The 25,206-nt window shown below is 45.9% G+C and overlaps 1 protein-coding gene across 1 annotated transcript in view; it reads right to left on the bottom strand.

The window, feature by feature from the left end:
* Positions 1-25,206, bottom strand: part of LOC146809030 (lens fiber membrane intrinsic protein-like) — a 76,166-nt gene that overhangs the window by 34,777 nt on the left and 16,183 nt on the right. The gene's annotated exons all lie outside the window — the stretch shown is intronic.

The following is a 25,206-nucleotide window of genomic DNA, read 5'->3' as shown; positions in this document are numbered from 1 at the left end:
TCATCACTTGTTGCTTAGAACAAGCGTTCCACGCACTGTCAATATTTACCATCAATGGGAGCATTGCCTGACACCACCAAAAGGTAGTTCTGCAACGTTCACACAGAAATTTGCATACTTTTCAGGGTTCAATACATCAGATCCAGCGTTGTATTACTACAAACTTGCGCATGCTAATTCAACTAAGAAAATTATGCAGACAAATACCAAGCGGATATATTCAGCATCTTTTATCTCCCAACTGTTTATACAGGGTTTCGACTATTGGAGAAACACCATAGACACTAAATCAATCTAGGGAACGAGAGAGTGGCAGGTTCAAAGGACTGAGGCATTATTTAGAGCTTGCCTCATACATTACAGATTAATGTGTGACAGATAACAGATAACAGAACAGTGCAACAGACTACCTGTTACGGGTTTGCAAAAAATAAAGGACCTAAAACACCATGCATTCCCTCACCCACACCTATTGAAGGTATATCAAATAATACACAAACAGGTGAGGGGACATTGAGTACAATAATGAAAACATAGAACTCATCATCTCCCAATTGGCAGGGTTGGTTGGTTTGGCCTAGAGAACAAATATGTGTAATTCTAGATTCAGGGGTATCACCGAAGGGTTAAGTATCCATAGGCCCGACCCACACTATGTACACACAGACGACCCAGGGGTAGTGACTTCTTATAGTGTTGGGACGTTGTGCCTAGAATGGCTAAAAACCTCGACACTATCACAGGTGAAACAACACTTGTCCCTCCTGTCAGATTACATAGATCTAAGGGATTTCTTGTTAGGTTCAAAGAAACCATGAAGAAAATGCTTCATGTATACAATCTACAATGAGGTCTGGAAAGTCTCCCAACAGGAAGCTGCTGAGAGACTGCATGAAATTTATAGAATTAACTTAGAAAAGGCTTTAGCTGTGGTAGAAAACTGAATGACCACACTTTCATCTCGTATTAATTTACTGGACAACATTGTAACCTCAGCTATCGACATAATGGAACAAGATTTGTTTATCCTACAACATGGGCAATCTCAACTGCAGGCTATCATGCATTTAAGCTGGACGCTTCAATCATTGTGGTCTAGCCACGTTTCATGGCGATATATTAACAACACCAGTCTGTTTTCGGTTTATAATCTGACCAACAGACAGGTAACCATGGCATGCAGAGATGCGAAGTACACTATGCTGCTCACTGAGAAACTAGAGAAGTTATCTTTTACTGTAGCAGAATCACTGTCTACGTAATGGTTAATTCATGGCTATATCACACTGCCAATCACAACATTCCAGTTCCAATACTGCCTTTGGTGCTCGCAATTACTTTTGTCTGCTCCTGTCTTCTGATTGTCGTAGCAAATATGTTTTACACGAGACTGACGACACTGACACTTGACCAATAAATAAATATTGAAAACATCCCAATTGTCATTCTGTGTGTGTCCTTAGAAAAAGTAAGCACGAGTGACTAAGTAAAAAGTACTGCACTGTTTTCAACGATACCTGAGGAATCAGGGTTGTCATGTTCAGTGGTTGCAAGAAACTACCTACACCGCTGTAGAATTTAGGGGGGTGGTAGTGGTAGAGCTAGCTGTTCTAACGGCCAACATACCCTGTGGGGTGTGTTCGGAGTCTGTTTATACACCAGGCCCCCAGTTTAGGTAATCAAAAAAGTGCATGTCCTGGGGAGGTCCTAGGAACTACACGACATCAGATTTTAGGTCATAATTATGAAAATTCAACGTTTTTATACAGTTGACATTTTCTTGTTCTAACCATTTGGTGACGGCAGCCTGTTTCCTGGGCCATATGGCCAGGTATATTTGGCAGTGGGCCTTTGTGTTTCCTTCCTAGGCACCATCACAATAGAGGGGCTGTGTGTTGGCAGGATGGGCCATCCTGACTTGATGTGGGGGGCAGAGCTGTCACCTACCACACTTATATTTCAATTTCAGCTCTCACACTAAGGACATCATACTAGGCTGTTAACCCCCAGACAGACTGGAACCAGGAGTGGGAGGCAGGAAATTCAAGACACCTCTGTAGAGGGAAAACTCCAGCAGCTTCTCCCACCTCAAAGCGGGCACCAGGTATGAAAATGGGACTGTCAGACCCACTCTTCAGTAAACTCCTGGACCTGTGGAAGCCCTGCTGGTGAGGCCTGCCATGCTTGCTAAACAAGAAGTGGACCTGCTCCCTTCATCCCAGACTGAAGTGACTGCAAGGCGTCAGCTGACTGACCACCTGTTCTGAACTCCAGGAACATAAAAAGTTCCAGAGGCCCCTCTGCAACTGCCTAGCTGACCTGCTGCAACCTGACCTGCAACTGGACCTGCCTGAGCCCTGATGGCCCCTGCTGGAGTAAATTCCTGATCCCCAAGTGGTACCTCCCAGGTCTTGGATCCTTGGTGTGGAATCAGTTGTTCTCCTCTTTGGAAAAAAGAGAAATTCTGAACTTTTGGGCTCTTTGCGACCAAGAAGGGGGCCTGTTCACGCCAAGATCTTGAGGGCTGTGCTGACCCTCAATGCAAGGCTACAGTTAATCCAACTCTTCGCACTACAGCAATCACCAGCAATGACCAGCAATGCAAGGTCTGTACTTTGCTCTACAGCATCGACAGCCAACACAAATCTTCAGCAACAACATGTGCGACACCCAGCTGGATCCTTGCACTATAGAAAAGACTGCCCGTAATGCCCGTCCCACTCATGACGCTACAACAATGAACATCTGCAACACTCTTTCTGGTCCTTGCAGCATCCTCTGCCGAAATCTTCACGCTGGACTTCAGAAGGCACCTTTTTCAGCAGGACTAACCCGGTTCCTGTACCTGACCGTGTCATTTTGGTGTCAAATCATTTATTAAAATGCACTCTATTTTTAAAAATTTAGGTGGAATTCTTCTTGTGTTGTGTTTTCACTTTATTACGGTTTTAGTGCTACATAAATACTTTACACATTGCCTCTAAGCTAAACCTGTCTGCTTTTGTGCCAAGCTACCAGATGCTTAAGCACAGATTAATTTAGTAACTTTTTGTGGTTCTCCCTGACAAGGACTGTGGCTGTTGCTTGAGCTGGGCTCACAATACGTCAGCAAACTTCAGAGCTAGGGCCATCACCACTGCATTCATCATGCAGCACCTTAAACTGCACATTGTACTTTAGCATCCTGGTTAACATGACAGCATTCAGTTTACTCTCTCTGTCAGCACTTATGATGCTATTGGCTTTGCCAATACTAATTATCTTGCACATTTCATTTTATGAACATATCAAATACATTTGAAAGTAGGGACTGCACAAGAATATGCTGTTAATGTCACTGTGTGGGAACACATTTGATGAGCCTTTGTGTTTTTTGCATTTCTTCTTACTACCGTGCAGCTCTGTGTACTAGAGGTTCCATAGCCTTGCAGTGTGCTTTCACAGAGGGAAACAGTATACAAGGCAGTGGGCATGTGCCTGATGTTCTGCTGTGCACCGGATGTCACGAGCTAAGCACAGTTGCATGAAGATGGCCAAAGTGGCATGCACATGTCTGGAAGTTTTTTTTTTGTTGTAAAGTTTTTATTGAGGAATAAAACATTTGTCATGTACATATATCGTGATATACCGTTTGTTGTTTAAAGAAAAAAAAATACAGTGGAAGATACTACAGGTATTACAGTTTCATGAATTTCTTTTGTGTCATTTCAAGTTCAACAGTTGGTGAGATGCATAGTTCTCCCCGATAGGCATTCCAGGCCCCCCACTTTCTATCCTAGGGCAGCCCCTAATTTTGTAGACTTCTTTTTCAGCTACCATATATTTGTCCATTTCCGCCACCCAACCAACCAGCAACAGCTTGTCTGGAGCCCCCCATTTCATAGCAATGGCTCTTTTGACTAGGGTGTATCCCAGGGTGGTGAATTGTTGTTCTATGTCCGTAACATCGTTTGCTTCCCAAATGTTCAGGAGTCCTAGTGGGGGTTTCAGCACAATTGATTTACCCAGAGCCTCTTGCATCTTGTCTGTTGCTCGCTCCCAGATGTATCGTGTGTAGGGGCAGTCCCATAGAATTTGATAAAAGGTGGCTACACAGTTACAGCCACGCAGGCAAAGCGCATCTTGGCGAGTCCCTATCTTGGCCAATGTCACCCCAGTAAGGTACGTCCTATGTAGGATCTTCAATTGGATCAGTTTAAAGCGTTGATTAATAGCCGTATCCTTGGGGGACATCAGGGCAGTCTGCCAGGCCTCATCGTCAAGTTGCCCTATGTCTGATTGCCATCTGTCTCTAAGAATAAGGAAGGGGTCTGGCAGGTTATTGCTTAATTTGTGATATGTAAGGGAAATAGCCTTAGTATGGAGGGGCTCAGATAAAAGTCGGTCTTCCAGGGGGGACACTCGACAGGTCTGTGAGAGCTGTATTAAGCGCATGTCGGATTTGTAAGTATCGGAAGATTTCGCTGGGTGCCATTTTGTATTTCGCTTGTAGTTCTTTGAATGTGAGTAATTTCCCCTTTTTTCAGCAGGTCTCCAATCATGGAGATCCCTATCGTATCCCACTTGTCGAACCCTGCTTGATAGCATAATAGTCCCAGTTGTTGAGAAGACCATAGAGGTTTAGCTTTCGTCAACTTCCCTAAGCAACCCAGTCGTTTGTTAGCTATCTTCCAGACGGAAATTGTATAAGCCATGGGACCGAGGTACCTCCCCTTACGGAGTTTGATGTATAGGGCTCCTAGGTATCGGTTCCTTCCGGTCTGATATCTCTCTAGGTGGTATGCCGGGTTCAATGGGTGACTATACAGCCAGTGGTTGGTCGCCACTAGTTGTGATGCCCAATAATAGAGGCGTAGATCTGGGAGTGCGATGCCTGCATCGTACCAACTCTTCGGCAATTTCCCTAAAACGATACGAGGTGTCCCACATCCCACAACAGCGTGTGAACCTCCGATTCAATGCCAACAAAATATGAGTCTGAGAGAGGATATGGGCAATTCTGAAGTGCGTAAAGGAACCCCGGTAATGCTAACATTTTAAACAGGGCCGCACGGCCTAATAATGACAGTGGCAATGACCTACAGTGTCTGACATCTTCTTTAAAATCTCTGCAGGGGGGCAGCAAGATTGTTCGCACAGAAGGTTTTGGGATCAGGGGTGATGAAGATCCCCAAGTAGGTGAAGCACTCCCTTGTTACTTCTACATCACAGCCCTTAGGTAGTCGGGGCGTGTGGCCATGGAGAACGTAAAGTACGGATTTTGCCCAATTAATGGCATAGCCAGAGTATTTCCCAAAATTAATAAAGATATTGAGTAGGTTGTGAATCGATGTGTATGGAGAAGCTAAATAGACCAGGATATCATCAGCATACAGTAATATTTTGTCCTCTGTGTCCTCGTCCCATTTTAGCCAGCGTATGGTGACGTCACGTGTTACCCATGTCACCAGTGGCTCAAGGACAAGCGCGAACAGCAGAGGGGATAAGGGGCAGCCCTGCCTAGTTCCCCTGCGTAGCTTGAATTTACTCGAGGTATGGTTGTTAACCCGCACCTGTCCCCGAAGGTCAGTATACAGCACCCAGGCTATGAACTTGGGGCCAAATCCAAAGGGTGCGAGCACTTCGAAAAGGTATGGCCATTCTATTATGAGTCAAAGGCCATGGAGGTGTCTAATGACAGGATCACTGCGTCTTCCTCCAAGTAGGGTTGCCTCGCAAGTATATTATGTACCCTGAGAATATTTAACGCTGTGTTGCGACCAGTGACGAAGCCAGATTGGTCTGCATGGACCAGGGACGGCAACACGGCATTCAAACGGGAGGCCAATACTTTCGCTAGAACCTTAGCCTCTGCATTTATTAATGAGATTGGTCAGTATGATCCACAACAATCCGCGGCTTTCCCGGGTTTACGTATAACCACTATAGAGGCCAGTCTCTGATCTGGTGGCAAGACACCCCTCTCCAGGCTTTCCGAGTACATAAGATTAAGGTGGAGGACTATTTTCACTGCCATGGATTTAAGAAACTCTATTGGGATGCCATTCGGTCCGTTCGCTTTTCCTGACTGAACACTATATATAGCTTTGCAGAGTTCCTCATAAGTGAAATCTGCCTCCAACTCACCCCTGTCTGTTTCCGACAGGGAGGGCAAATCACTATCCGTAAGCAGTTGCCGGGAGTCTTCCGACGTATACGTGGTGGAGGGCGTGTAGACCTTCTCCAAATGGTCTGCAAACATATCTGCAATTTCTTGCGGGTCAGATATTTTCACACCCCCAGTGGTGGATAATTCGGGCACCCACCTGTGTTCTTGTCCCCGACGCGCAAGCCAGGCCAACATCTTACCCGCCCTTTCCCCATCTCATACACTCTGTGGACTGTGGACAGAAATCGCGCCCTCGCCTTTTCTCGCACTAGGGCTGTATTTCGAGACGTCTAGTGGTTAGGCAGTGTGCTGTGTCGTCACTGGGCGAAGAGTTATGGAGTGACTCTGGTTGTTGTGAGGTTCCGTGGGAATCGGAACGACATTTTGGGTGCGTTCGAATAGGGACGAGTTTGGTATCTACGAACCGCAAATGACGAGTTTAGTGGGTGTACGCGTTTTCGCTACGCTACTATGTACGGTTCGTCTCATTTGAGGGTATGCCCATCTCAACCCTTGGGTTCCATTTTAGATACGGCGTCCATTTTGTCCCTTGCCCTCAAGTAGCCAGCGAACGGACACTGTCCGCTTCGTGACCCTGGGATTCCCAAACCTTCGCGTGGGACACATGTTCCTTTGAAGGTCTTTATGGTGAGGGGGATGACACGGCAAGTGCAGATGGCTCCGCTCGAGGCTCATCTTGCTGTGCTAGGTTATTGTTTCAGTCGTGCATACATTAGGCACGAGTCCTTTGATCCTGCAATCAAGTCTTCTATATTGCTCTCTACACTGTTTCCTAAACTTGTGCACATCCTTGTTTATTCCCTTTGCATCTGTTTCTGTCCCTTCCTCTAATTCGTTACGGTTAGAATGGAATGTGCTTAATGTGAGGATAATGTGCTTTTACAGTTGGGAACCGGCAATGCTGCTGTAATTATGTTCCGGGTTTCTGAAAACATGAATGCGACCTTTTTGAACTTTACTGTGGGAACTGAGTTGTAACCTTCTGTTCGTTATGGTGTCCAAATGACGAAAATGTGTATAAAAGGAGCGATCCACTTGTGCAATTTGAAGCAGTCTCTCAGAACCTACACGCTGTGTACTTCTTGCGATTTCTGTATCCCTGCAGTAAATAAACGCTGATCTTTGACGCCGCAGGAAGTGCCCCGTGTCTCTGTGTTTTGTACGCCGGAACAGGTAACCCACGAAGGTTTCAGGTGTTGTCCCCTGGCACCGCTGGGTCTTAGAATAGCCCAGTCCTTCAGTTGGCGCCCAACGTGGGGCGACATCAGCGGTACCGGTCCAAAGCCCGACGATCGTGAGGAACTTCGTGTGAAATCTCCGAGGGAAGGTGCACCCCGCTTCATCGATCGAGTTGTCGAAATAAGTGGCCTGAAGACTTTTCCCGCGAAGATTCCCGCCTCCTGACGGCTGAGACGGACTGATGCCCTGACTGTCGACCTGTTTTGGCGCCTGCCGTAGTCCTTTGTACGGCGAGACGATAGACGGGCCTTCCTGGTGACGCCATTGCTCTTTCAGTTAAGTATTTGTGGGTCGCTCCCAGAGTAGACTTGGTTGTTTGCATGGTTCCATTGCATTTATGGTTCTTAGTTGTTGGTTCTTAGTTGTTGGGTTTTATTTGACAATTGCAATTGCCAAAAACCGAGGGTCTTGCATTTTTTGCGAGGACATCGTAATTCGATAGCCCTTGAAGTTTGTAAACTCGGTTAGTGTGCACGATGCCTGGCCGTAGTACTTTGTTTGGTTTCCTTAAATGTTGCAGCATGGGTTCCCGACTGGAGGATTCATGTCCGATACCTCCAGTTGGAACTCCAGTTTATGAGCTCTATAGTCGCCACGGAGTAGGTCCTATCGTATATAATGAATGTTGGATTCGATATACTAAAAATGATGGTGTTCTTAGTTGGCCACCACATGGTAGTTTCGAAACTGCGATATTGGATAATCTTGAAACTAAATTGTTTAAAAAGAAGGCTAGGCCGGCCATGTTTGATTCCTTTCGGTTATGGCGTAAAGAGGCCAAGCAGAAAGAAATCAAACAGTCTAAGAAAAATAAGAGGGACGGTGTTATTGCGGTAATGCGCAATGCAGAACAGTATCAGCGAGACAAGGCTGAGAAGGAGCAGGAAGTTTCTGATAGATTACATCATATGGCGGTGGATAAATGTTATCCGGTTCTACCGTCTAGTCCTGATAAGATGGGAGAAGAAACGGTCGAGGACCCCTTATTGTCTTATCTATTGAAATCACCACCTCCCTATGCACCAGATACTGTGGGTCCTGTGATTCCTCCAGCTCCTCAACCTGCTGTCTTGGCGGCTGCTGGACAGCCTGTTGTTCCTCCTGTTCTTCCGAATCCCCTTGTGCCACAAATTGTTCCTCCTCCGCTACCCGCTGTTCTCCCTATTGCTCCTTTGCCTGTACCTCTCCAGCCTATTGTTGCTACTACTCCTGCTATCTCGACTACTTCTACTATTTCTACGGTTACCCCTAATGTAGTTACTCCTGTACTTCCTTCTTCTTCCCCTTCTGTTCGTATTCGTATATTTAGTGCTGTCGCTAATCTCTATTCTCCACTTTTTGGACCGATACTTGGGTCCGATCTTTCTGATGTCTCTCAGAGGCGCAGTCAAATTCCTGATGGTAGAGAACGTGAGTCGTTAGTGAAACTGGCGCGTAAATGGATTAGTCATCCCGCGAAGTACACTTCGCGTATAGTTTTCGAGACGTTTTCTCAGTTTAATGAGCCCACACAAAGATTTGTGTATGAGGAAATGTGCAAATCTTTGAGAGAAGAGTTGGATAATGATGTGGTAGACAATGTACCGCCCGAGATCACTGAACTTCAGAATCAATTTTCGAGTGGTATGATTGTGGGTGCTAGTGTTCGACATGCTTTAGAGCGTCTGTTATCTTTTCGATCTACGGTATCACCTCGAGCATTGTTTAAGGGTGAAACTGAGGAGTGGATGGCACAACCTGGTCAGTACCCTATGCGGGAAGTTCCCCCAGTGTGGATGCCAGGTGATGCTGCTGCTGTCCCTGCTATTCCACCACACTTTCAGAGAGTTTGGATACACCTCCCATGGAAGCGATCGGAAGTTTTGCTTGTGAAGCAAACTTTGCCTGACCCCCGCAAAAATCCGGCAGGTTATTATAAAGAGTTATCCCAATTAGTGGATGCTACTATTATGAACCTTGCTGACATCGACATGTTGTTCGGTAATGTAGTACCTCAACCGATTTGGGCGAAAATCCGCCAAGAGAATCACGTAGCCGAGTTAGGTGGTGATTGGGCTGCTCTTGCTGCGGCTGACGCACGGCAAGTTGGTGGGGCTAAACCTGAGCAGCTCATTGGGAATATGCCCCAGAGGATAATTACACTCATGAAGACGCTTATGCCGGCAATAAGAGTTAATTGGGACAAATTGTCCGCGTGCAAACAAAAGAAGGACGAGAGTGTCTCCGATTTCTTCACGAGATTTGAGGAGGCATTCATCGATCATAGTGGTCAGGATATGAGCACTGAGGGAGGTCAGCGACTGTTTGTTGATAAATTTGTATCGAATCTGTTGCCTGAACTAAGCAACAAATTGAAGAATTCTGAAAGTTCGTGGGCTGTTTCTACCACTGCTCAAATATTAGCTACGGCCCAATACTACGAAAATAGAGAGAAAGAAGAAAGCGAACGTGCAGATAAGAAAACGAAGGATCTTAAAACTAAAGTCTTATTGCAGCAAGCGTATCCTCCGCGCTCGATTCAAAATGATTCGCAACGGCACAATCAATTACAGTCGCAGTTCACTAGGTCACAGCCGCGTACTGCCTCCTCTACACCACGAACTATGTTGGGGTATAATCAATGCGCATATTGTAGGGGTGAGGGCCATCTGAAGTTTAATTGTCCAGTCTTGCGTGACCGAAACAATGGCGTTTCGGCTCGAGGAAGTCGTAGTGGTCCTCAACAAGCATCACGTGGTAGGGGTCGCGGTGTTACTCAGAATCAGAATGAGCGTTTTGCCATTCCAGTAGACTCGCAAAATTGCTTTGATCGGCGTGATTTATCATCTGGTAGATCTGCAGAGTATCATGTGGATGACTATTATGTCGAGCATGATGTTGCTGCTGACGGTAATTATTAGGACAGCCATAGACAAAGAGAGGGAGTGGTATCAGTTCCGGTTGATCAGAGAGGGCCGTACGTCGCAGTTGCCACAATGGGCGTAGTTGAATTTTTTCTGCTGGATACGGGTGCAGCGAAAAGCTCCATCATGCATTCGAAACTCCCTGGCGCGCCTTTGTCTGGCTTAACAAATGTTTCCGTTGGATTCTCTGGCGCCCCTGTTCAGAATCCAGTTTCTTGTCCGTTGCCCCTTACGATTGGGTCTCGTGAGTTAGAAGCTCCTTTGCTTTTGACTACTGGTTGTGGTGAGAATCTTTTGGGCCTGGATTTGTTGAAGCGGTTACACGCGACTCTGTACTGTTCTCCTGCGGGAGTGGAGCTTACGTTGGGTCAGAAAGTGATTGTACTTGTCGACTGATAAGCTCCCATCGGAATTGAGTTCTCTTCCTAAGTCTTTGTGGGCGACGGGTCCCAACGACGTGGGCCTGTTGGATATACCGCCTTATGTTGTTCAATTGCAATCGAATGTGCGACTACCACGCATTCCCCAATATCGTATCTCTCTTGATGGAGAGCGAGCACTATTAGCGATCATTTACGATTTGATCGATAAGGATGTCATCGAAGAAACCCGTGGTAACGTGTGTAATAGTCCTGTGTTACCTATTTTGAAACGAACTGATCCATCCAAGCCTCCTGTGTATCGTTTTGTTATTGATTTAAGGGAGGTAAATAAAATTGTGATTCCACAGTTTCCCGTGGTGCCTGACATTACGGCTTTGCTGACTCTGATTCCAGCTTCTGCATCTTGGTTCTCGGTAATCGATCTGAAGAATGCTTTCTTTAGCATTCCGATTGCTGAGGAAAGCAGAGATCTATTTGGTTTCTCCTTAGGTGGTCGCAGTTTCAGGTTTAAACGCGCACCTCAGGGCTACTGTGAGAGTCCATCGATCTACAGCCAAGCTCTTAAGAGTCAACTTGATGCGTTTGTGTTACCGGCTGGTGCGGCCTTGATTCAGTACGTTGACGATCTGTTGGTAGCTGCCGACACTGAACAGATTTGCAAAACTGCTACAGTATCACTGTTGCAGCATTTATGTGACTTACATCACAAGGTGTCACCTTCTAAGTTGCAATATTGTTGTCAAGAAGTAACCTATCTAGGTCACTTATTGTCAAAGGAGGGAAGAAGGTTGACCCCAGAGAGAATTGCAGCGATCGCTCAAATGACTGTGCCAACAACTCAAAGAGATGTGCGTGCCTTTCTAGGTATCACGTCATACTGCAGACAGTGGATCCCAAATTTTTCACTGTTAGCGAAGCCATTGATAGCTCTTACGTGCAAGGATGTTTCGACTCCTTTGCCATGGACGGAAGAATGTCAGAAAAGTTTTTCTGAACTGCGTGATGCGTTGTGTTCGGCTCCTGTGTTAGGTACGCCTGATTATGGTAAGCCATTTACACTATACGTTCACGAGAGAGAAGGTTGTGTGTTGAGTGTTTTGACGCAACAATTTGGTGGTAAGCAGCGCCCATGTGCATATTTTTCCTCGACCCTAGACCCGGTAGCTAGAGCGTTGCCGAGTTGCTTGAGAGCGACAGCGGCAGCTGCGTTGTCTATTCGACAATCCGCAGGTCTGGTTATGGATAATATGCTCACAGTGATTGTTCCGCATGCAGTTGACACTCTCCTGAATCGTACAAAAACTCAACATCTGACGAGTGCAAGGTTGTCCGGTTACGAGTTAACACTTTTGGCAAGTCATATACAGATCAAGCGTTGTAATGTGCTGAATCCGGCGACATTGTTGCCGACTAATGTGGAATCAAATGATGTACCACCACATGATTGTTATTTGCGAACCGAAGAAGAAACGAAGGGTCGTGTGGACCTGAAAAACACTCCATTGACAGACCCCGATGGCACTTTGTATGTTGATGGTTCATGTTTTAAGTTGCCGAATGGTGATGTGACGACTGCGTATGCTGTAGTGACATTGAGTACGGTTGTGGAAACTGCGAGGTTGAGTCAGAAGTCAGCGCAAGCGGCAGAGTTGATTGCGTTGACGAGAGCGTGTGTTCTGTCTAAAGGAAAGCGAGTGAATGTATTTACTGACAGTCAGTATGCGTTCGGTGTTGCACATCGCTTTGGACGATTGTGGAGAGAGAGAGGATTTATGACATCGCATGGTACGAAGATCCAACACGGACAGCTTGTGAACGATCTTTTGGATGCACTTACATTGCCTAAACAGGTGGCGATCGTTAAATGTAGTGCGCATCGAAAGGTTACGGATGATGTTGGTCGCGGTAATGCATTTGCAGATGAGATTGCTAAAGAAACGGCTAAGAATCTTGCGTCCCGAATGTATGTTACGAGTTCAGTGAGGGGGCCGATGGAGACTGGTATGTGTGAAGACACTGTTGAGAGCGTGAAAGCAATTCAGAATGAGGCCACTAAAACTGAAAAGACCAAGTGGAAAGAAGGTACGGGAAAGTTAGACACCCATGGATGTTGGGTTGATTTGTCGGAATGTCAGAGGTGGATGTTACCGGATGCATATGTGCTAGCCGTTGTGACTATGGCTCACGGCTTGTCACACATTAGCGCGAAAGGTATATGTAAGGTATTATCTCCTGTATGGAAGAATGATGGTATTGCTAAATGTGCTGAGAGGGTGGTTAAGAATTGTATGGTGTGTTTGATGTATAATCCTGGCAAGGGCACTCCCACTCCACCTGGCCATTTTGCCCCTCCTACATGTCCCTTTGAGGTTATCCAGTTGGACTTCATCCATATGGAAAGATGCAATAACCTGAAGTACGTTTTAGTTGTGGTTTGTGCGTTCTCCAGATGGATAGAGGCCTATCCTCTTAAAGATAATACTGCCCTGTCCACAGCGAAAGTCCTACTGAAGGAATACTTTCCTCGGTATGGAATGCCACGGATTGTGTGGTCAGATAACGGAAGTGAGTTTGTGGGAAGTGTGATGCAGAGTGTGTGTAAGGGCCTTGGAATTCGACAGAAATTCCATAGCGCCAATCATCCTCAGGCAGCAGGTTTGGTTGAAGGGTACAATGGTACTCTGAAACTGAAACTTGCAAAGATACAAGCTACGACTGGTTTGTCATGGCCTGATGCTTTGCCTCTGGCTCTCTTGTCAACCAAGGCGACTGTACACTCTCGAGTAGGGCTTAGCCCATATGAGATTGTGTTCGGCCGCCCTGCGAACATTTGGGGAGTCCCGAGGCCTAAGGCCTTTGATAGCCTTGAGTATCCAATGTTAATTGATTATCTTCATGATCTGACTGCTAAACTGAGGTTAATTCATCAACAGGTCTTTGAAGCTTTGCCGGCACAGACAGAGGGTCCTGGACATCGGCTCCAACCGGGTGACTGGGTTGTTACCCGAAATTTTTGCAGAAAACGCAACTTGGAGCCAAGATTTGTGGGTCCCTATCAAGTGTTGTTAGCTACAAGGACTGCAGTTCGGTTGGAAGGCAGAAAGAACTGGGTGCATGCCACCCATTCCAAAAAGGTTCTGATCCCTTCACCAGCAGATAATTGGGTGAGAACTGGTATTGCGACAGCGGAAACCGAGACTCCTCTACGTTACGTGCCGTTTAGCGATGCTCAACCTGTAGTAGACAATTCATTGCAGCCAGACACATCTGTTGAGTCATCAGTTTTGGAGAACTCAAGGTTTGAATTGTCATCTGATCGATTGAACACTGTTTCATCAGCTGAACAATTATTTGAAGAGCAGACTCGACCTGGAAGAAGTCGATATTCTCTTCGTTCACATGACAAAGACTAATAAACCTTTTTTGACTCATATTATCGTTACTGTTGCTACGAATATTAAGAACAATTGCATCCTTTGCTGATTTTTGAGTTTCTTTCTATGTGTACTTTCTACAGCTGGGAGATTTTTTTGATGTTTGTTTAGGAAAACCTATCATCCGGGTTAACCGTAGGGCCGTGCGGGTACTTCCTCCTGTTTAGCAGGGTCCTGACACTAGGTCAGTTACCTTTTGTCGATTCCTGGGAATTCCTGGGGATTGATAATCGCTACTCAGAACGAAGTGCGTCAAGAACGTCATGGATGGTTTTTAGAGGAAGGCGTTCTCTAAGCTGTTGGAAGTAGAAAGGATGTCGGCGCAAAGATCAAAATTGCATAAGATTGTACGAACGAAATGCTTTTTGTTTCAGGTATTTCTACTGTTCCTGACTGTTTCTATGTTATTGGTGGGCGGAGTGTATTTTGGAATACAGTTGTTATTGCCTTCCGTTTCACCTACTTTTTCTCCTGAACTAAGTTCTATTACTACTGTTTCCCCACATTCCTTTCATCCTCTGCCCCAACATGAACAGGTTAGACGTGCGGAATTCATGAATAACTCTTTCGTTCAGCTTTTGCATCAGCATCAGTTGGTGATGAATACTACCAATTGTTGGGTGTGTGGGTTAATGCCACATACCATGGATAGAGGTATTCCGTATTTGGTTCTTCCTTACAGTTCCCAAGGGTCAGCTCGAGCATTCCAAACTATGTTCCGTAGTGCACTAGATTCCTACCCCATTCGAGAGCCACGTTCTGCAAACTTTGGTCCTGGTCCGTACCACAAGCCTTTGGCGATAGCGATTGCTGATCTAGATCGAGATATTTTTGATGCATCACTTATTCCAGATGAAGAGTTACAAGCTTATCAAGATCTGAGTGAGACTGAGTATAGTATGTCAGTGGGTGATAGACAGCTCAAGAGCTCGTCTCCAATATGGATCGTACCCCACCTCGGTAATTTCTGCTTGAAAGGTCTTGGTCGAAATCCGAGAGCCCAGCTCGGGGAGAGTGGTTGTACTGACACGTACGTTCTACCGATGCTCTCTTCCCCTGTTTTCCTGACTGCCAAGGGTACCTATTTCGTATGTTATGAGCGTGCATATACATGGTTGCCTCGTGACTTCTCGGGAACCTGTTAAATTGCGAATCTTTTGCCACCGACTTTTACGGTTGCCTCAGACTATCACAAAACTAGAGTTGTGAGAGGCGTTGTCAGCAAAGAGGACACTGCGGGTCAAGAAGCAGGAGATTTCTTTAAGGGTTTCTTGCCGTTTTGGGGACCTATGGTTAATAGTAGGTACCTGAGACAGTTGACCCGTGTGGTAGAACTGACTGCTAACATAACTGCGAGTGCTCTTGGTAATTTGACAGCGGAACTTCAAGCGGATAGACTCATGACGTTGCAGAACCGTATGGTTCTAGACGTTGTTCTTGCAGACAGAGGTGGTGTGTGCAAAGTGATTCATTCGAGCTGTTGCATTTTCATTCCTGACAACGCTCCAACCGTTTACCAAGCCATCTCGAAGTTGCATAAGATTTCCGAGTCCATACACGTGGACGAGGGTAATTGGACGCTTCTAGGATGGTTTTGGGGCCTGATATCAACCTGGGGTTGGAAGATTCTGATGATCGTAGGAGTTGTTGTAACGTTTCTGTTCACGTGTTGTCTTTGCGTACAGTGTGGTCCGGCCTTATGTGGCCTCTGTGCTACGACGTGTATAAGACGGCCATCAGTTACCAAGGAGACGTTGATGAATAGAATGATGTTCCAGCAGCAACTGAACGATTTGATGAATATCGAAATCGATTCTGATCTCGATTAGTGCTTTCCTACATGAGGGCAAAAGGAGCGTCTGAGGTTCCGTGGGAATCGGAACGACATTTTGGGTGCGTTCGAATAGGGACGAGTTTGGTATCTACGAACCGCAAATGACGAGTTTAGTGGGTGTACGCGTTTTCGCTACGCTACTATGTACGGTTCGTCTCATTTGAGGGTATGCCCATCTCAACCCTTGAGTTCCATTTTAGATACGGCGTCCATTTTGTCCCTTGCCCTCAAGTAGCCAGCGAACGGACACTGTCCGCTTCGTGACCCTGGGATTCCCAAACCTTCGCGTGGGACACATGTTCCTTTGAAGGTCTTTATGGTGAGGGGGATGACACGGCAAGTGCAGATGGCTCCGCTCGAGGCTCATCTTGCTGTGCTAGGTTATTGTTTCAGTCGTGCATACATTAGGCACGAGTCCTTTGATCCTGCAATCAAGTCTTCTATATTGCTCTCTACACTGTTTCCTAAACTTGTGCACATCCTTGTTTATTCCCTTTGCATCTGTTTCTGTCCCTTCCTCTAATTCGTTACGGTTAGAATGGAATGTGCTTAATGTGAGGATAATGTGCTTTTACAGTTGGGAACCGGCAATGCTGCTGTAATTATGTTCTGGGTTTCTGAAAACATGAATGCGACCTTTTTGAACTTTACTGTGGGAACTGAGTTGTAACCTTCTGTTCGTTATGGTGTCCAAATGACGAAAATGTGTATAAAAGGAGCGATCCACTTGTGCAATTTGAAGCAGTCTCTCAGAACCTACACGCTGTGTACTTCTTGCGATTTCTGTATCCCTGCAGTAAATAAACGCTGATCTTTGACGCCGCAGGAAGTGCCCCGTGTCTCTGTGTTTTGTACGCCGGAACAGGTAACCCACGAAGGTTTCAGGTGTTGTCCCCTGGCACCGCTGGGTCTTAGAATAGCCCAGTCCTTCAGTTGTAGGTCACTCTCAATTTCAAGTATGTGCTCGTTGTGACGCCGGATATGGCCCATCTTTAGCGCTAGCGCATGGCCTTTCAACACTGCTTCATACGCTTCCCAAATTGTCTGGGCTGATTTCACCGATCCAAGGTTTTCTGCGAAATAGTGGCCAGTCTGTTCTGTAAGTTGTTCCCTGATGGCGGGTATCTCAAGGAGCCACGGGTTTATTACTATGGAGCTATGGTGTTTGGGGCAGCGGAAGGTAAGTTCGACCCACACCGGGGAGTGGTCTGAGATTCATCGCAGGAGCCCACGGGGATTTTGAAAGTGGCCTACATCCGTCAGATATGTAAGGAAGTAATCCTCCTGTGTGCATGGGAATAGTAGGTATAGTATGTCATTTGCGGTTGAAATGAGCGCCATATGTCTGTGAGTCGTATGGCCTGAGTGAATTCCGCCATGAGAGTGTTGGGTCTGGTAGCCTGCTGTTGAGGGTGTCTATCTACTCTATCGTCCATTGTTAAGTTAAAGTACCCTCCATTATCAAGGTGCCGACCGGCAAGTCCAACATTAATGCACCTAGGTCTCCAAGCGCCTCTTTTTCCAATGCAGGGGGGAGGTACACCGAGATGACATTCAATACTTTCCCCTCCCATGTCTGGAAGTTTGACCTCTATAGTTCTGTTACCCATGGGAGCAGCCTTCATATATAAGGGTCTTAAAGAGCCTGTTCATATCACTACATAGATTTAGATTTCAACCCTTATATACAGGGTGTGGATGTAAACCAGTACTTCACTGCTCTTGCATTTCATGACTGGTGGAGCACAGGGTCTGCAGGTTGGACAGCACTGTGCCCTGCCCGCATTGAGCCGACCCTTACAGCACCCCTGCACTATCTCAAGACTGCCACAAGGTGGCAGGAGTAGGGCCAGGTTCAGATTAGTGCTCATCTCCCTGGGAGCACTGGATGTGTGGGTATTTGTCTCTTGCAAACCTTATATATACCGTAGGTGTAATACAGAGCTAATCGTACAGGTTGGGAATCACATTGCTCACTGGTAGTCCACAAACACTTTACGTGCAGACGATGCCCTGTCACTGCTGTAGTAAGAATCCACCTCTTCCATGGCACAGCCAGTCCTCACCATGAGGGAACAGTACTGAATTCATGCTCTGTCTGAATGAATATTTATAATGAAAAATGATTGTACAACTTGTGCACAGGTTTAGGTGACAGAAGAACGTGCCTGTTTCGCAATCTGTCTTGCAATGTAAAGGCTTTGTTGCTTAATCAACTGTTTAAATTATGCATTGGATGGGCTGAAATGTGGACACCAAACAAAGCATATTATAATAGAAGAGATAGTGATTCAAAATTTCACTTGTAGAATAGGCAACAAAAAGAGGTTGATCCCTGTAAAGTTCAACAAGACTCTAGGGGTTCTGTGGGTAAGACCATCACCAAGGAAGTGGCAAATCAGAGCATCTGGGTTCATCCCAGGACTAGGACATCCACAACTACAACCAGAAGCTCAATACATTTTGTTTTGTTTAAGTAAGAGCAGTTGATGTTCATCTCACATATTATTGAACAACGCTAATGTATGGACACAAAATGGATCATTATTTTCAAGTTGTAAAATCGAGTTCAAATGACATGAAGTGCACTTCCTGGGATAAGGAAATTCTGACATAATAAGTGTTGGTGTTGAGAAGCATGGGGAGAAATATGTATTCAAGTTAATTATTCCTGTTTAGGGATCATGCTGAAAGTTAAAGTTTATTAGAGTGAGGTATCAGGGGAAGTCTTGATATTGAAGTTTATTAGAGTGAGAGTCAGCATTGATGATCATGGTGAAACTTGTGCCCAGATTTATCAAAGAATTGCGTTGCCCTTCCATCACGCAAGATGACTCTAGGGCAATGCAATCCTTAGGTCAGGTTTACCAAATCCCAGAAACCCACCTTGTGTGGCTCGGAGTGGTTTGGTAAATCTGGAGTAGCGCAAGGCAGTGCAAATCACTGCCTGGTGTTACTCTACGCATGAAGGCTTTACATGGGTGGAGCATGGGTGCTCCCATGCATCCATCCATGTATTTTTGCACATTTCCAGATTTACAAAGACTAGTAAACCTGGGAATGCATCAAAATTGTACACCTTCTTAATATCTTTATTTGTCCTCGTTCTTTCTTAGAAAGAGGAAAATCACTTTAAGGATTGTTTTGGGGCAGGAAGGTGATGGCACAAGGGTGCCTGCCTTTGCACTAGACAGCCACACGTGTCCCAGCGTAAGGAGAGAGCAGGAATGCACTGTATCTTGATATTTATGGTGCATTCATGCCCTCTCCATATTATGCAGCGCAGCAAGTTGTCTTGCTGCATTGCGCTGCGTCAACGTTTTAGAAATCTGGGCCTTGGTGCTTAGGTCTATTACGTTGACACCAACATTGAGTTTTTATTTAGAAAGAGAGATTTGTGCCTGTAAGTAAGGTGAAAGCTAGGGGTTGGAAGTTGACATCGAGATGAGTGTTTGTGTTCACCCGTGTTACAGTTAAGGATCAACATTGAAGATCCTAATGAGACTTGAAGCCCGAATCATATCTTGGGTGTAAGCACACTCCATGGCAATGGACTATGCTTACTGCCAAGATAAGGGTTCTCCTGCCCTATGTAGATGCGAGTGGTCTATAGGTTTAATCATGGTGGAAACTGCTCCGTCTTTGCCGTGATTAGACTCCACCAATAGCCCTGTAGAGTAAAGGCTATCATAGGCAGACCTATAATTCCACCCATCTGATTTAGATGCACACAATTAAAGTTCAGTTTTACCTTCCGTCACTGCCAGGAAAACCCTGAAGGTAAGGGACAGTGGAAACTGCTACATGCACCTATAGCGAGGGAAGCATTGTCTTTTTTATTTTCAAAAAACAAACCCAGTTTGTGGATTTTAGTTTTCAAAATAGAAAAACAGAAAACACTTTAGTGCTGGGCTTCATCATGTTGATGGAGCTCTGCACCAACAGCGCAATGCATTGACAGGAGCGGTTCCTGGCAATGCTTCGTAAATGACCACCAGCTCGGCAGTCATTTATAAATACGACGGTTGGTCCCACGGAACAACGGGTCATCCATCAGGATTTATATCAGGCCCCTGGTCTTGAAGTTTATTATAATTAGTAAAAAGCACTGAAGATCATGGTGAGACTTGATAGTAATGTTAGTTAGTGAAAAATAGTGGCCTTGGGAATCATGGTAAGATCTTGAATTAAAATGTATTACAGGTAGGGATCAGTGTTCAGAATCACGGTGGGACTTGGTATTAAAGTTTATTAGAGGTAGACATTGAAATTGAGCATCACAGTGAGACTTGGTGTTTAAAGTTTATTATAGGTAGATATTAGCATTGAGGATCACAGTGAGACTAGGTATTAAAGTTTATTAGAGGTATATATCAGCATTGAGGATCATGGTGAGACTTGGTATTAAAGTTTATTAGAGGTAGGCATCAACATTGAGGATCAAGGTGAGACTTGGTATTAAAATTTATTAGAGGTAGATATCAGCATTGAGGATCACGGTGAGACTTGGTATTAAAGTTTATTAGAGGTAGGCATCAGCATTGAGGATCAAGGTGAGACTTGGTATTAAAATTTATTAGAGGTAGATATAAGCATTGAGGATCACAGTGAGACTTGGTATTAAAGTTTATTAGAGGTAGATATCGGCATTGAGGATCACGGTGATACTTGGTATTAAAGTTTATTAGAGGTAGACATCGGCATTGAGGATCACGGTGAGACTTGGTATTAAAGTTTATTAGAGGTAGATATCAGTATTGAGGTTCACAGTGAGACTTGGTATTTTAAGTTTATTAGAGGTAGATATCAGCATTGAGGATCACAGTGAGACTTGGTATTAACCCGTTGTGTGCCCATGACGAGCTGGACTCGTCATGGAGCACAGTCGTGCTGTGCCCATGACGAGTCCAGCTCGTCATGAGGCATTCCCTGGCACCCCCCCCCCTTTCACTGTAATGTCGCGCCGACGTCATTACAGTGAAAGTGAAACTGAAATGAGCCAAGAGGCTCATTTCAGTTTCACTTTCTACGTGCTCAGGGGGCTATCTCAGCCCCCTGAGCACGTAGAAAGACGGGAGAGGTATCGTTGGAAAGGGGAGAATCTCCCCTTCCCAGTGGATCCCTGCTTGGGGATCGCCACAGGAGGGCGATCCCCAAGCAGGGATCCACCCACTAGACACCAGGGAGGGGGGAGCGGCCCCCTGGGCACGGGCCTTTGCTCCCCCCAACTAACGTTGGCACCATTTAGTCTTTTTGCCCCCCCGGGGGGGGGGGGGTAAAAACCCACTAGACACCAGGGAATATAAAAAAAAAAAAAATAGGGGTGGGGGCTGCCCAAAACGGGCAGGCCCATGCCCCCCCCCCAATTACTACAGTCTTTCTGCCCCCCCCAGGGGGCGGATGGGGCATTGGCCCCTAATCTGCCCCTTCGGGGGGCAGAAAGCCCACTAAATACCAGGGATTTATTTTTAGATTTTTTTTAGGGTGGGGGCTCGCCAATGCCCCCCACCCACCCGCCAGCATTACAGCCTTTCTACCCCCCCCCGGGGGGCATATGGGGCAGAAAGCCCACTATCCACCAGGTATTTTTTTTGCGCAATTGTTTTTAGGGTGTGGGCTGCCCGAAACGGGCACGCCAATGCCCTCACCCTCCCCCCCACAAAAATGACAGTCGTTCTGCCCCCCGGAGGCAGATGGGAGCTGTAGCCCCCAATCTGGCCCCCCCTGGGGGGCAAAGAAAGCCCACTAGAAACCATGGATTTTTTTGTTTTATTAGTGTAGGGGTAGGGGCTCCCCAAAATGGGCATGACAATACCCCCACCCCACCCCCAGAGAAACTCCAGTCTTTCCGCCCCCCTGGGAGGGTAATTGGCGGCAGCGGCCCCTGATCTCCCCCCTGGGGGGGCAGAAAGCCCACTAGGTGCCAGCGAGTACGCAGGCTTTTTTTATGCGTGGGGGTGGGGGCTGCCCAAAATGGTCATACCAATGCCCTCACCCCCACAAAAAATAGCCACAGTCTTTCTGCCCCTTTAGGGGCATATCGGGATGAAACCCCCTTCCCCGATTCCCCCCCAGGCCGGCAGAAAGCCCACTGGGCTCCAGGATTTTTTTAGCAATGTGCATACCTGTGGATTTTGGGCCCTAGCGCAGTTGGCACATAGGCAAACATAGCAAACTTGTCCATTTTTTAAAACTAGACACCGAGGGGAATCCAGGATGGGGTGACTTGACTGGCTCTCACCAGGTTCTGTTACCCAGAATCCATTGCAAACCTAAAAATGTGTCCAAAATAACAAATTTTCCTCACATTTCTGTGGTGGAAAGTTCTGGAATCTGCGTGGGTCCACAAAATTCCACCCACCCCGCGTTCCCCAAAGTCTTCCGAGAAAAATGGTACCTCACTTGTGTGGGTTGGCCTAGTGCCCGCGACAGGAAACGGCGCAAAACGCAACGTGGACACACCTCATTTTCGCTGTGAAAAATGACCCTTTTTTGGCAAAGTGACTAGCTGTAGTTTTTGAACCATAGCTCTGCCGGCACCTAGGAAAACCTAGCAAGCCTACACATTTTTTTAAACTAGACACCCAGGGGAATCTAAGATGTGGTGTCTTGACTGCCTCCCACCAGGTTCTGTTACCCAGAATCCCTTGCGTGGGTAGGCCTAGTGCCCGCGTCAGGCAAGGGCCCAAAACCAATTGAGGAGACATCAAAATTACCTATCACAAAACAACCTGGTCTTGCAAAGGGGGTCCCATGAGTTTTTTGCACCGGGCTTGGCGGCTATCTAGGGAAACCTACCAAACCCACACATTTACGAAAACTAGACACCCCGGGGATTCCAGGGAGGTATGGCTTCCGTGGATCCTCCAACGTTTCCTTACCCAGAATGCCCTACAAACCTCAAATTTAGCTGATAAAATCACCTTTTGACCAAAAATGTGTCAAAAAGGTGATTTTTTCAGCTAAATTTGAGGTTTGCAGTACATTCTGGGTAAGGAAACGTTGGGGGATCCACGCAAGCCATACCTCCCTGGAATCCCCCGGGTGTCTAGTTTTCAGAAATGTGTGGGTTTGGTAAGTTTCCCTTGGTGGCCGCAGAGCACCGGGCCAAAAACCCAAGTGATCCCCCTTGCAAAACCAGGTCGTTTTGAGAATTTTCATGTCGCCTCACTACGTTGTGGGCCCTTGCCTGTCGCGGGTACTTGGGCCTCCCACACGAGTGAGGCACCGTTTTTATCGGGAGACTTGGGGGAACGCTGGGTGGTAGGAAATTTGTGTCAGCCCGGTGATGCCACAACTTTCCCACACAAAAATGTGTGAAAAAGGTGATTTTTTCAGCTAAATTTGAGGTTTGCAGGGTATTCTGGGTAAGGAAACGTTGGGGGATGCATGCAAGCCATCCCTTCTTGGAATCCCCCGGGTGTCTAGTATTCAGAAATGTGTGGGTTTGGTAGGCTTCCCCTAAGTGGCCGCCGAGCACCGGGCCAAAAACCCAAGTGACCCCCCTTACAAAACCAGGTCGTTTTGAGATAGGCACCACAGAAATATGGGGAAAATGTGGGGGTTTTTTTGGCAATTTTTGAGGTTTGCAAGGGATTCTGGGTAACAGAACCTGGTGGGAGGCAGTCAAGTCACCCCATTCTGGATTCACCTGGGTGTCTAGTTTTCAAAAATGTATAGATTTGCTAGGTTTCCCTAGGTGCCGGCAGAGCTATGGTTCAAAAACTACAGCTAGGCACTTTTCCAAAAAAGGGTCATTTTTCGCTACGAAATTGAGGTGTGTCCATGTTATGTTTTGCGCCGTTTCCTGTCGCGGGCACTAGGCTGACCCACACAAGTGAGGTACCATTTTTCTCGGAAGACTTCGGGGAACGCGGGGTGGGTGGAAATTTGTGGATCCACGCAGATTCCAGAACTTTCCACCAGATAAATGTGGGGAAAAGTGTTTTTTTGGCAATATTTTAGGTTTGCAAGGGATTCTGGGTAACAGAACCTGGTGGGAGGCAGTCAAGTCACCCCATCTTAGATTTCCCTGGGTGTCTAGTTTTCAAAAATGTATAGGTTTGCTAGGTTTCCCTAGGTGCCGGCAGAGCTAGGGTTAAAAAATTACAGCTAGGCACTTTGCTAAAAAGGGTAATTTTGCATTGTGAAAATGTGGTGTGTTCACGTTGGGTTTTGAGCCATTTCCTGTCGTGGGCACTATGCCTACCCCTACAAGTGAGGTACCATTTTTATCGGGAGACTTAGGGTAATTCAGATATGTAAAGGAACTGTTATTACCTATTGACTTTCGATGCATTTCTGCCTTCCAAATGGAAGACATTGTGTAAAAAAGAAGTCATTCTAAAAAATGACTGATAATTCTCATGCTAGTATGAGTATTCCCAATTTCGGAAATGCGCAAATATCTACTGTTTCTAAACTCTAAATTTTGTTCCCATTTCAGAAATACATAGGTGTCTTTCATACCGATTTTTCCATGTACACATTTTTACAGAATAATTACTATATACCCGGTACATAATAAAAAACCATTGCAAGTTGCTGCCCAGTTTTTGGATCTGGGTTCGTCGGGTTCTGGGTGAACCTACAAGTCCTATATATCCCCACAACCAGTAATGTCCAGCGGATGTAACAGTATATTGCTTTCAAAGAGCTGTCATGATTAGAAGAAGTTACAGGTGAAAACGTTGACACAAAAGTCTTTTTTATTCAACAAATTTTCAATTTATCCTATATTTAACTGTTAGTTTCTATACAAAAACCTTGATGGATCTACACAAATGACCCCTTGCTGAATTCAGAATGTTTTCTGCTTCTCTAAAATGTAGAGCTTTCCAGGATCCATTTTTGCTTTTATACCCATTTCTACCATTAACTGGAAGGAGGTCGAAAGCACAAAAAATAGCAAAAATAGGCTATGTCCCCGAAAAATGCCAAAACTGTGTAAAAATTTTTGGGTTTCTGACTAAAGTCTGGTATCCCCTAAAAGCTGGGAAAATTGTGATTTCAGTCCCACAAACCCTTTTTTGATAAAACTTGCAGGGAAAAACTCAGAAGCTTTCATTTGCAGCCCATTTTTCCCATTTTCCCCCAAAAAACCTACATTTTGCTGTATTGTGGCTCATTTCTTTGACCCCTCCAGGGGAATCCACAAACCCTGAGCACCTTCAGAATCCCCATGATGTTGGAAGAAAAGGACGCAAATTTGGCGTGGATACCTTATGTGGTCAAAAAGTTACAG

Source organism: Triturus cristatus, chromosome 7, assembly GCF_964204655.1.
Source record: "Triturus cristatus chromosome 7, aTriCri1.1, whole genome shotgun sequence".
NCBI lineage: Eukaryota > Metazoa > Chordata > Amphibia > Caudata > Salamandridae > Triturus > Triturus cristatus.
This window is presented reverse-complemented; position numbering and strand designations above follow the sequence as displayed.